The following is a 13,094-nucleotide window of genomic DNA, read 5'->3' as shown; positions in this document are numbered from 1 at the left end:
ATTTGATTTTGCTTTCTTGCCACTTCAATACAAAGGAGAGATTTCTCATCAAGGTACAAAATAGACTAGGCCTCATTAATGTATAAATCCGTAACGCATTCAAATTCAGAATGACCTACTGTGAGTACTGCAATATGGGATATTTCTGGAGTCTAACATGAAATTGCATTATCTTGAGTTTCCACCTTTCTTGCGATTAATTCTAAGCAAATCTATAAATACAAATACAACTCCTCCATAATATTAATACTAGTATCAACTACACATTGTCAGAGAATAGTTCACAGATTAGCTGAAATGGGAAGGCACCTGCAGAGATCATGTGGTACAACCCCCCTACTCAAAGCAAGGACAACTAGAGCAGGTTGCTCAGAGGCATGTCCAGATGGGTTTTGAATATCTCCAAAGATGGAGACTCCACAGCCTCTCTGGGCAACCTCTTTCAGTGTCTGAGCACCCTTACCGTAAAAAAAGTTTTTTCTTATGTTTAAATGGAATTTCTCATGTTTCAATATGTGCCCATTGCCATTTGTGCAATCACTGGATACCGCTGAAATAACAATAATAAATACAAATAAAGCTAATATAAATACATAAAATATTAAGATCAAAAGGGATAAAGAAACAAGCCATGAGCCAAACAAAATGGGAGATATTATAGCTAATGAAATTTATGACATTCTTTGATTAAGGACATAAGAGATTATTTCATATGATCCTTCATATGAATCACAAGCTAAGAATTCTTATCTGGATATTCCTTTCCTGGGACTGTAAATTTTATGTTGTTGAAAAGGGCATCTGGTCTTGATAGCACAGAAAACAAAAATACTTGCTATTGAATAAATTAGGAATATAAAAGCATTTCTTTTTGCACTCTAAATGTCCTTCTCTTTTGCTCTATATGAATGGAAACAGGTCCACCTGGTTTAGGTACTTAATCTGTTTATTCACACATTTATTTGCTAGTATATGTTCTCAGGTTTGTTTTTTAAATTCCTGGACCCTGCATTGCATATTGAAAATGAGATAACAGTCCTGCAGGAGCATCCAGCTTAGTTAGATCTCTGTCAAGGTGGTTGGAAGTCTGACCACCATACAGAGATCCTGCTGAAATTATGTTTTAAAGCTTGACTGACTTTTACACTTCTGACTCTGCTAACTTCTTTGCCATTCACACTGTCTGCCTTCTTTACATTTCTTTGTCATGGGTTCTGCTTTCATTTCAGCCTTTGTGACTGTTAGTGAGATCATACACAATCTGTTTTACCACTAAGTATCTGGTCTCTAGCTTTGTGTAGACCAAGAAACAAGTGGCTGTCCATTCTCTCCCAGTACGGATATCTATATTTTGGGTGTATAATGAAGCAGTCTTTGTAAAGGAAGCACTTAATTTTCTCTACAATCAGGACAAGAAGGTGTTTTTCAGCATCACTGGAAGCAATTTGCTAGTCTAAGTCTCGTATGTGATTTAAGCTAACTGGATCACACCAGTTATCTTCTAGGAAGGCTATGATTACTTTGTGCCTGTGCATGATTTCTTCTGTATCTCCAGACTACTGATTTACAATTCTGCATTCTGTGGCTTAGTGACAACATTGATTTTATGATAAATTTTTCAGTCTGAAAAGTGTTCTCAGAACATTAAAATCAGCTATGCTGTACCACGATCTTATCTCTTTGCATGTGACTTTTAATTGCTGAAAAATAAATTGCCACAGACATACCTAGCAGCAGAAACTCATCAGTATAATGCAAGCCATAGCAGAATACAAAAATGGGCTTTAGAGCATATTTTTCCTTAATTTAAAAAAATACCTTGGATCACTTACTGACCTGGTAACTGAGATGAAAGTACTGGGAAATAAATAGCCTCTATTTAGCCATATCACAACTATTTATGTCTTTCCATGTTGCTAAAATATTCCCAACAGAGCTGACAGCCCTTAACAAAACCAGAACAATCACAGATTATTGTCAATTCCTTTCTTGGCATTTGGCAAAAATTAAATCATATCATGACTGCTGAGGAGGCAAGCAGTTACATCTGACATTCAGTTCTACCATTATATGAAGCACTTAGAAGTTATTCCAGTTTTCAAAAATACATTTACAGGTATTGTTAAAGTGACATATTAACAAATATCTGCCCTGAGGTGCTGATAAGCAGTAACTATTCATTTTATGTGAATTATTGTTTATCTCCTTTTAAATCCCAAATTAATATCTGAAATATTTCAAGCTGTCCAGTCCTAGAGAGGTAAATAATGAGAAATGAATTCACCTATTCATATTCCAATTTCCTTTTCTATTACATAAACACAGATATTTGCCAAAGAAATGTCTAAACAGTGTGTGAATCCAACTCTGTCTTTGTGACTATTGGCAAAGAGTGGGTAAAAGATTTTAACACTGTCCAGCACTATAGCAATTCAGAGCTCCTGTGATTTTGATTTTGCCATGTTTGACTTGCATTAACTATGATGTCATTTTTGTAATGTGGACTCACGCCTAGTAATAACTAACTTGAAGAAAGGTGTTAAATCTGATTGCATACCATCACTAGCTCTCTTCCATTATTATTTTGAAGAACTCGTACTGAGAGCTGATGATGGAAACCTGCAGGCAGGGTCACCAGTTTGTGGATGTAAAATATCTGATATTGACTGGATCAGATTCTGGCAAATCGAGGTGAAAAAATTGTCTCGATGCAGTGGTAGAAAAAAATGCAATTAGGTCAAAGATATTCCATCAAATGACAACAACACGGATGACATCTAAGATGTTTTTATCTAAATATATTATAAGAGTGGAATATTAGAAGCACTTGAGATATCTCTGCTGCAAGTACCTAAAGTAAAAGGCATACTAGCCACCTCCTAGAAGCTGAGCATTGAGCTGAGCTCTTAATTTCTGGTATTGTAAGATTCAGTCACATCTGAAGAATAGGAGGTTTTCCAATGCAACTGAAATTGAAACTTCACCAGTCACTTGCTGTCAGCTTTTTAATGTATGTGTGGTAGATGTGCTTTAAAGAAACAGAACATTAAGAAGCCTTATACTTTTCAGTGAAAACGCTTCAGAAAACTGCTGCATTTTAGTTCTGTCTCAAATATGAGTATGAATGCAAGTGCCCAAATTTACAGCCTAATCAGGGTGACAGTTGATATCATCATACTTAATATAAGGTGAAAGTTTTAGTTTAGAGATCATATGGTCATTGATGAGCTGAGGAAGATCAATGTTAAGTCTTGCAGGGGCTAATTCTAGGAAGGGAGGGCTACCCAAGACTTTAAATGGCCTATGGTTTCATAGCCCAGTCTTCCTAAGGAATAATGCAAAATATAGAGGAAGATTGTTGGGCTATGGTTATATATTCTGCTCAGTATGACAGAACTTGGTGCTGCATGGTGTAAGGTTAAGAAAATTACCAATTTCCTGAAAGAACAGTAGACATCGTTACTTATAATTTTCTTGTTTAGGTGAGAATCACTTCTGTTTCCATTGACAAGACAATCTGATGGTTGATTACGAACAATTTGTATTCCATTATATTCTAATGGAAGTACATGTAACATTAGGAGATGATTGAAAAATAGTCTTCAGGTCACTTAACTGTCTTTTAGTACTCAATATAATTAAGATTTAATTTTATATGAGTTGGCCCAGAATGCTGAACAGTTATAGTGGATCTCTATTTCTGTCTCTTCAGTGAAGATATTTTATGTGATGATTTTGTGATTTAAGTGACACTATGTCTAAAATGTTTCCAATTTAATTAATTATTCTGTGTTACCAACAAGTCACAGCAAAATTAAGCATTCTGGAACTGCACCTTGTTTGTCTGTTATAGAAACACCATGCAATCAAGTATATATATACCAATAAAAAAGCCAAAGCCTCTTGAGTGATTCAATTAATTACAGTTCAGTATCATTTCTGGTAAAACCATTTTTAAATCGGCTAAAAATGAACACACAAATTATATTTTAAAATTAGTTTGTATATGTATATAAGAATAATCTTTTCTTCATTGTTCTCTTCCTTGGCCTCTACCTACCCATCTCTCTGATGTAGTTACTGTCCTGATTGTTTAAAATATTCATCAGGAAGCAGGCATCATGAAAAATGAATAATATAGTAAGTATTTTTGAAACAAAATGTTATTATTCTGATGAATTGCATGCTAATTTTAAAAGCAACCGTTCAACATAATCTAGAAATTACACAATACTTTGGGCATAAAGTAGGTATTATACAATACTTCGTGGGGTAGAGAGTGTTACAGAAAAATGTTGAGCTGAACCATTGACTGTAGCTCTAGCTGAACATTTAGTCACTGAGAGATATAACTAAGACAGATTAAGTATTTCCATTTAAAATTCATTCTGTCAATCATTTATAATTCTCTGAAAATTTCAATTTGTGACCTGAAATTATCCATACATGTTCTCTCTTCCTAGGACAAATAGAAATACTGGAAAGTTTGAGAGCAAATGGTTAATCTTATTCTCATCTCATAGCGAAGCAGCTAGCTACACATAAAGTAATTATTTTGATTTTAAGAATAAAAGCCCTATGGTTGAAGATTGAAAAATTAAACTTGTGCTTGTACCTTTGAATATTCAGGAGAACACTTTTTCCATTTCACCTCACCATGAGTTTTTGAAAATTGATGTGAGACTTCATGACAAATGTTACAATAATCATACTCCCAAAAAATTTGGGACACTACTTAGAAGAAGAAAGAAGAGAAATTGGTTGTTGTGCACATTCCACTATGTATATTCATGTGAAGAATAAATTACACATATGGTCAAAAGTATATTAATAATCTCAACTAAATGATGTAGGTTTCATCACAAGCTTCAGTTCAGACACAAATTAGTCCTTCTACTTCAGAAATCAACATTCATTACAATAAAGTATCATCATCTCATTGAAGAGCCCTCTCCGAGTATCTGCAAATGTTTTAGATTTCATTTCACTCAGTCTTTGGGTACTACAGAGAGAGATCCGTGCTCTGTGTTGTTGAATATTTACTGATAAGAAACAATAATAAAATGTATAATACTGAATCTGCTACATTACTTCTGCTTTTAGGTATAGATTAATACTACATAATCTTCAGTTCTGTGATCACATATCTGATTCTACACAATGCTCGTCAGTCTAGGCAGATACACAGCCAAGATCAGCAAGGCTTCCTTTCAGGGGTTCCTGACTGCAGACTGTAAAGCTCTGTACAACAGAGACACAGACAAAATCCTGTATGTGTGTAAGGACACAGGCAAACAAAACCGTACCCAGACAGGAGGGCTGCAGAGGTACATCAGGTGACATAAGCGATGGTGCACAAAACAAATCAGTGCTCAAGAGCTTTCTACAAACCCCTATGTCTACCCTGGTATATCTGACTTTGCTTAAAATTTTGGAAATATTACAGTATTACCATACTAGTTGCTGTGGACATCTTAATTTCAGCATTTTGTGCCCAGGGTATTAACCGTGACCTCGTAAGATCTTTCAGGACATTTTTTGCATGTTTAGTTGCACACAAAAAATGGGTAGGATCGTGAAAAGTTTACAAGTTACATCACAAAACAGCTTCCCTTCTGCTTCTTGCCACACCAACACCATATTTAAGGAAATGTGAAACAATAAGGCTGAAAAAAAGACTCTCTCATTGAGTCAATTAGCAATTTGGTCCAAATAATCAGTATGCATCTGAACGTAAGAACTTGGGTTGTTTCCCATTGGTAATGCATACACTGAGAAGAAAAAACAGACTAGAAGTTTTCAGAACTACTGCTTTGGTGTCCAATTACTATTTATAGAGATTGCTGTTTTCTTTGTATGATGTTAACATTTGGGCAGGGTAAAAAAACCAAGCCAAACAACTGGAAATAACAAAAGTGGGACATGGCTGCTGTTTGTTTAATTCACTGCACCCATGCCCAATCTGAATGTGCAAATGAAAAGCTTGAATGAGTTAATGTGAGCCTCTCCGTTCTGCATAAGGTCAGTCAATTAAAAACATGACTTTATGGTTTTGTACTCTTCACTCTGAAGTTATAGCCTCAGCCAGATTTCAAATCAGATAAAAGCCCAAGCCTCAATATTACTGATCTCACAGTAAGCTATGAATTCTACCACTAAAGCATATGATTTGTGTGTATCTTACCTAGCCAACTGATAGCATGTGGAAGTCTGTAGTTACAGGAGAGAGGAACATATTTAACTATTTTTTCAGTGTTTATACCTATGAAAACATCTTCAAAATTTTCATGACATAAAAGGTCATTTATACATATTGATCAATGTAGAAGTACAATCACATATTATTTCCATAGATAGCAATAGGTCCATTTATCTCTTAAATCTCCCCTTTTTATAATACGTGATGAACATACAGATTGATGTGAAAGTAAAAAATAATGATTTTCATGTAACTGATTTTTAATGAAAAGGGCAGCATCTTTGAGCTCATCTTTGAGCTCATCTTTGACATTCTTTATAATGAGTTTTTCTGAGCATTGGCCAAATCATCTATCACCAGCGGTTATTAAAATAAAAGACCAATTTCTTTAATTGCTGCAAATTGCAGAGTTGCATATATAACTGCTGTGAATTACTCATCATCCCAGACTCATCTTGCTTCTATGAACAATCCTAATGACATCTATGGGAGGGCAGTTAACAGAGATAAAAATCTATTTAACAGGAGCCTAATTTAACACAGTTTAACTATTCCCTGTGATCTGTACAAGGTATGACTGTCAAAATGAAGCAGCCCATTCAGCAATCTATTTCACAGTGGTTTTGTGAGTAGCAATAACTTTCTTTGCTATTTTGGAAAGTGTCCTTTTCATTCCGGTATTTTTTTCTGAAGTAGTAAACAATAACATACCTCAGTCTGTGAGGCTTTCTGGTCTGGCATCCTGAATGCCTTGAAGTAAACTCCTTGGGGAAGTCAAGGTGACCTTTCAAGGTAGTACATTTGAGTGTCAGGCATAATCCTTCTGCAGGCCAAATTAAGATTATTTATGTAAAAACACAGCTGTCTTGATAAAGGAAGCCATGCAGTTTTGTCAGGCCGCAACATTTAGCAGCGTGCTTGGATCTCTCATCCTGTTGCTTCAACCCTATCACCCTAGGAAAGAAAAAGAAAACAAATATAAAAGAATGGAACTCAACATCAGCAAAATAAACAAACACCTTTCGCATAGCAAGGCTGCTAACAGTGCTGCCAAGCTACATAGATGTAAAACCTTCCATTCTTGCACTGGAAACAGAGGTAAAAATACTCTCCTTACTATCTTTGCAAAAGATGAAAAGCTTTTGAGCCTGGGGAGGAATTTTGTGGTTCTTTCTTTGTTTTCTATAACCAGTTTAACCACTTCTTGTCTGTGAGAACATGCAATTTTTTTGAAGACTGATTCTCCTAAAAAGTATTCTTGAATCAATAAACCACTGAAACACCTGTTAAAGTATTTTCCTCTTCAAGACAGCATATGTTTAAGTGTTATCCAGAGAAAGGTTTACTAAACTGAAGCCCAAAATGAGTATCATTGGTTCCTACATAAAGTCCACATATGTCTATGAACTCCACTGACATTTCAGACAGATAAAATCCTTATATCTGGCATTAATTTAATGCTGCCATATAGAAATTGTCAGTATCCAAAGCATGGGGGTTTTTTGTACTCACAATAGCAATTTTTCTCTTTCAATATGCTATGGCCTATAATGAAATATTAAAATCAGTACTTAACAGGTGTTTTGTTATTTTAGATATTAAAATATCCCTTAACATCGTTCCTTGGTTATTCTATTTAAACCACTTGAAAAATGCTTACTTCATGACCTACCAGTATATACTCCAAAAGTCCAAGATTAAAGCTTGTAATTAAAAGGCTAGTTAACAGTCAGAAGTTGCAGTCACCTTCTGTTAACCCAGCAGCTACATGTTTAGAATACCCTGGTAGCATCTACCTATATTTTGATAATGAACAGCAATTTACCTCTAGTAATTGCACCTAAAAACTGGAAAGCAATAACGTTTTAGAATTACTATGGTGGGAGTGGAGGTAGAAATTAAAAATATTATCAATTTTATATAAAAATATTTTATATTTAAATATGAATATATTAATGCTGATTTCACGGTCAACATTTAAGCACAAACATGGTTCAAAATCATCCTAGGTAAAGTTCTAAAAAGTAATTTCCTTTTCATTTCCTGAAGTCATATCAGGACCTCATATGCCCCAAAAGAGGGCATTCAGGCATGACGACGGATCTATGTATAGCAATGGCAAATCAAATTTAAGAAGATCATAGGAGCAACATTAATCACAAGCAGAAGAACATAGAAGAATATAGAAAATGTGCAAAAACTACAACAGTCGTTGTTTCCAGAAAAAACAAAGGAAATGTGGGAATCTAACAAGATTAAGTCTAAGAGAAATGACCAGTGTAATAGATATGCAAGCAAACCAAAAAACTATGCATGAGAACAACACAGTCTGACATAGCAGCAGCAAAATAGCTAAAAATTGCCAAGGTGTTTTTGAAGGACTCAATCCCCAGGTATAGTGTATCTCAAACTGAATAAACTGACTGACTCACAACATCAGCTGCCTTCAGTACTATTTCCTAAGGAAATGAATTTACGGAATATGTATACAATAGGAGTAGCTAATGAATATAATGAATATAATAGGAGTTAATGAATATAATGAATATAATATGAGTAGTTAAGCACATGAAAAAAGACTTCCTCTCTAGAGTAACAAACCTCCAAAATGGTTTGTCATCCAGTGAAGCAAGGCAAAGCCCAAACAGTGTAAACAAAAGTACTAAAGAGATATGAACATCACATGCCCATAACTGAAGGGTATTACAGATGTGGTAAAAATAGTATTTTCCAATGTCATAGACAAGTACTGTCAAATACTAGTGGATGAGGAAATCATTCTTCATCTCATTTCAGTAGACAGACAAGGGTTCTAGAATCCTGAGTTACAAGCCCATATTAACAGCACAACTGGGAAGAACTGAAAAGCAATGACATACTAACAGAAATGGAGAGCTGCATAGCCTCTGTTGAGATGGTCAGAAAACAGCGGAGGTGTCACACAGGCCTTGCAAGAATGCTGGAATTATGAAAATGAGATAAGTATATGCACTGTCAGAAGCAAAAAGACTCAAGACCCAGAGCACTGAGAACAAAATTACCTCTGAAGTAGAAGCCTGTAGCTAGAATTTGAGAAGTGATAAACTACCCCAAAATTATAACTGAGATCTGCAAGTAGGTGAACAACTGTTATATATGTGCAAACATACGTCTAGCTACAAAGAGAGTGAAAATTTGCTGCATTTTTTTTCCAAATCTTTCAGCAAAGTAGGGATGGGCTTCTCATTATAGCTAAACAAAATTACAATTTCGCCGCAGAACACTGTTCACACTTGTGGATGCTAGCCAAGGTATAAAATACTGCTGCAGTGCACATTATAGCAAAACCAATGAAACATTTCAATAAATGCAAGCGTTATCTGATTTCAGATGACAAAATCTGAGAGGAGATAGACCATTTTCTATTTGCTGTCTTGCCACACAGCAAGCCACTACTGAACCCAGATAAACTGATTATTCAGGTGCACAGTATTTTTCTCTGTCTTTGACTCAATTCTTTTTAATCAAAATGGAGTCAGAATTGATCCATTCCTGCAAAAAGTTTGAATCATAACTAATTAATTAGTCTTTATGATGGAACATCATCGAGCCAAAGTATTTTCAACTGGTTCTGTAAAATGACTAAGTTGTGTATATATTCTGCCTTATAAATCATCTTTCTTTACTGGCAGTGGTAATAACAAAGAGAAAAGAATACATACAAAGGTCAAAGCCTATTCTGGCAGGCAAGCTAATGACTGCCCAGACAAGCTCTACTGTCAAGCCAGACACAACCAGAGAATTTCCTGAGCATAAACCAAACACCTGCCATCAGGCTTTATAACTCCTAGTGATAGGTATAGAATCTGAGCTAGTCTGCAAAAAGAGGAGCTTGCCTTTTCTTACATAATTTGATGGCACTGACTGATTTGGGCCCTTACAGTATCCTACCAGGATGTCTGATGGACCGGTACCCTTCATGACTATATTGTAACCATCCAAATGGGGATGCATGTTGTGACACAGCACTGGAATGTGATGCTTGTATCTTGGGTATTTCAGATGAGGATACGCATGAAATGGAGTGGAGGAGAGACAGCCATGAAGATGGACTCATCAATACTGAAATACTATCCCACTGAACTATGACTGGCAATCAGCAGCATGTTTGGAGCGTGATATGTGACGTTAGCAAAGCCCATGATACCTGCTCAAAACAAGAATCAGCGAGACTGAGCCCACCGACAACACCCTCCAAAATCTCCAGCCATTGTCTGAGTCTCCCAGGGTCATCCTATGGAGTTACAGGAGTGCGTCTCCTGTCAGAGGGTGTCCAGCTGGCCTTGCAAAGAACATCACGGTCTTCCCCGCCAGAGGAGCAGAATAGTCTTTCATGTCTCCTGCTCTCTTCCTGGCACTCACTAATCATAATGTGTTACAACATACTGCTTCACAGTACTAGCACAGACAGGATTTTCCTTCAGATGGTGATAGAACTAAAAGAAACAGATTTGTTGATTCTCTCAAAAAGAAGTACCCAGAAATAGGTTTGAAATTGCTCTGCAAACAGGCAATACACTATGTGTGAGTCTCTGCAAAGAGAAGAGTAGCATCAAGCAGCACTGTTTGAATTCATTTACCTGGTTTAGCTTCTAGATAAAATGGATCTAGGGAAACAATCATGAGGAACTGTACTAAAAAAGCCTAAGAAAAAGGCAAAAAGGGTATTTTGGCAGTAAACATGCAAGGAAGTAGGCTTAATGGAACACTAAATACAGACAGACTAGATGACTTACAGCTTAAAGAACTATCACATTAACGAGGTTGTCAGCTGTAGTGAGTCATGAAAGGCTAAGACGACTCATAAGACATGGAAAATCTCATGTTTAAGACATGATATAAAGAAATTATTTAGAAATCTTGGCCCTTCACTCCTCCATACACCCTTCAAGGTCAAGTATTCGCTATGAGTCCTTCAAAACACAAACAGAAGTTAGAGAACTGCGATTTAATTGAAATACCTGCTTTAGAAGGATGAGTACAAAAAAAATGTAGAGAGTCAGAAAGCTTTTTGTGATTTGAAAAAAGATTAGTAGCCTGTAAAGGTGGAGAAAAGATGGATTAAAATGCTGCAAATAAAACATGGATTCCCCTTTCTTTCACTAGGGCTTTGTGGTTCTTGTAACTAAGATATGGATAGAACATGGATAAACACATCTCACAAGATCAAGATTATGTAAGGCTGCAAGCTAAAGAAGACAAATAATTGTTTGATTTTGCCTTGAGACTCTTGCTTACCTGAAAGAGGCAGCCTTTTTTAAAGCCAGTGACGCATATGAAATTAAAGTCATAGGAAAGACTGATACTAGAGTAACAAAGTCACTCCTCAAACTACTAATTCGCTCATTAGGTACAACTTCATAAAAGGTTTTAGCTATAACTATTGCCTCAATAATTTGAAAGCCCTCAGTGCTCCTAGCAATTTGCAGTAAAGGACAGCTTTCACTGAACCCTTTCATGTTGAATTAAGTCCGAGATGTCCAGTGGAACGAACAAGTTAGAAAAGTGAGAAAGGCTAAAGGAGATGCCAAAAAAAAAGTGTTATACAACTTCCATTACCATACTGTGTCAGAACAGAGAGTCTAAAAAAAGAAATTCGCATTATAGAAAATGTTGTGTGGCTTTTTAAAAAGAAAAGCCATACATTTATATGGTTTTATTCTTATTTTGTTTGCTCTAATAATCTATTCTTCAGTATAAAACTATGCATGTGGCACATTATAAAGATAATTTTCCAAAGAGCCACAAAATCTCTCCTGCATTATCCCAGAAGAATGCTCAAATTTAGGAGGAGTTGTAGTAATTTCTTTATAGCCAGCAGTGAGTAACCTCATTCGAAAGTGTATATTATTCTGATGTTAGCTTTCAGAGATGTGACTTAGAATTAGTACCACTGTGTTAGACGCTGCCTGAGAAATACAGGAAGATGTGATTTTGGCCTACTGTCTCAATAGTGGCAGCTATTTGATATAAGACTGAAGATGCCCCTCCAGAGACTCTGATACAGTACTTGAAAAAGAATAACTGATAAGATATTATCAATCACTCTAAAGACTTCTAGACTGTGTGGCAAACTATATACCAGAGTTTTATAACGAAAAAATGATTCAGAACATAACATGCCCTAAGGATGTATCATTTAAGTTTAAAGAATTATAATTTCACTGGCCAACAGAGGAAAATCTTTTAGTCACTTTGTTCCAATGAATAATGTTGTGGGAGGTTTCTTTTTAAGCTATAAAGTAAAATGTCAAACAAATATCTCAAAATATACCTTAAAAATGATCCAAGCTGGTCTAGTAGCTACTGGTTTGTTGTAAAAACAGATATATAAATAAACTGTACAGCAAAACACTACTTATACCTCCTGATGACTGCTAAAATCAATTATTGTATGCTAAGAACCTACTGATATTTTTATTTCTGCTGTAATCATATGAAGTATTAAAAATTGTTTTAATTACTGTACAAATTAAAATATTTCCACAACTTTGCCTTATTTGCAGATCAGAACAGCAAGCTGACACAGAGAGGTCATGGGTAATGCAAGACGCTTCACTGTTTCTGGTCTATATATTTTCTTTACAGTTCTAAGGAAAACAAGCAGCTCCTAGCATACAAGAAAAAGTAAGTAAGTACCAAGGAAGAAATTTCCACATCGGAGTAATTACGTCTGATACAATTGCATATTTTTTTCTTTCTAGAATATAAGAAAGAAAACATTCACAGACCAAAAATGCAAAGAATTCTTTGAAAAGATCCTAGGATCCTATGTAAATAGTTGAGACACTGAGATGTGGTCTGATGAGCCGTATTGCCCTTAGACACCTGTAAATGATATTCCAGTTCAGTCCAT

General features: G+C 35.6%; 1 long non-coding RNA gene across 1 annotated transcript in view; it reads right to left on the bottom strand.

Moving 5' to 3' along the window:
* LOC142601000 (uncharacterized) overlaps window positions 1-7,265 on the bottom strand; it is a 32,681-nt gene extending 25,416 nt beyond the window's left edge. Inside the window, exon 1 of the long non-coding RNA XR_012834545.1 lies at window positions 6,911-7,265. This is a non-coding gene — a long non-coding RNA (uncharacterized LOC142601000). The remainder of the gene's footprint in view (window positions 1-6,910) is intronic.
* Window positions 7,266-13,094: the final 5,829 nt, after the last annotated feature.

Source organism: Balearica regulorum, chromosome 3 (assembly GCF_011004875.1).
Source record: "Balearica regulorum gibbericeps isolate bBalReg1 chromosome 3, bBalReg1.pri, whole genome shotgun sequence".
Classification (NCBI taxonomy): Eukaryota; Metazoa; Chordata; class Aves; order Gruiformes; family Gruidae; genus Balearica; species Balearica regulorum.
This window is presented reverse-complemented; position numbering and strand designations above follow the sequence as displayed.